Source organism: Etheostoma spectabile, chromosome 8, assembly GCF_008692095.1.
Source record: "Etheostoma spectabile isolate EspeVRDwgs_2016 chromosome 8, UIUC_Espe_1.0, whole genome shotgun sequence".
Taxonomy (NCBI): domain Eukaryota; kingdom Metazoa; phylum Chordata; class Actinopteri; order Perciformes; family Percidae; genus Etheostoma; species Etheostoma spectabile.
In genome coordinates, this window is record NC_045740.1 from 23,992,966 (window position 1) to 23,993,477 (window position 512).

General features: G+C 41.2%; 1 protein-coding gene across 1 annotated transcript in view; it reads left to right on the forward strand.

Moving 5' to 3' along the window:
• necab2 (N-terminal EF-hand calcium binding protein 2) overlaps positions 1-512 on the forward strand; it is a 219,507-nt gene that overhangs the window by 821 nt on the left and 218,174 nt on the right. The gene's annotated exons all lie outside the window — the stretch shown is intronic.

Sequence of the window (512 nt, forward strand, 5' to 3'; positions counted from 1 at the left end):
CCTACAGCTTTACTTTTTGTGAAGGTTTACTGTGAGTTCTAAGAATGTCCGACGCGCAGCACCGCAATTCGCCCTTTGAGCACACCCATAAAAAAGTAAAAGCAGCATCAGTACCCCAAGTCAGATGTCTCATAGGGTGCTTAAGTCAATTTTATTTAATTTTTAATATTTGTATTTGTCTTATTGGTACATAATCCCAAGGTAATATCTAATTTCACTCAAAGGCCGGCGGATAAACCTGGACACAGGTGCAGCCTTTCTGTATTGGAAGTGGCAATTACACAGCGCCAGCTCATCAATACTATAGGGTTCTATTTTATCATCGCCCCACTAAATATTCCCCCTGGAAATCAGCTGATAGAAAGAAAACAAAAAAAGAAAAGTAGCTCAGTTTCTGCAGACCGTGACCACGATCCAAATAGATAAGGAAGGGGTAGGCCTACAAAGAAAACAAATTATGATCAAGACCAGAGGGCCAATGTACGCTACTCTAGTAGACGTGTGTGTGTGTG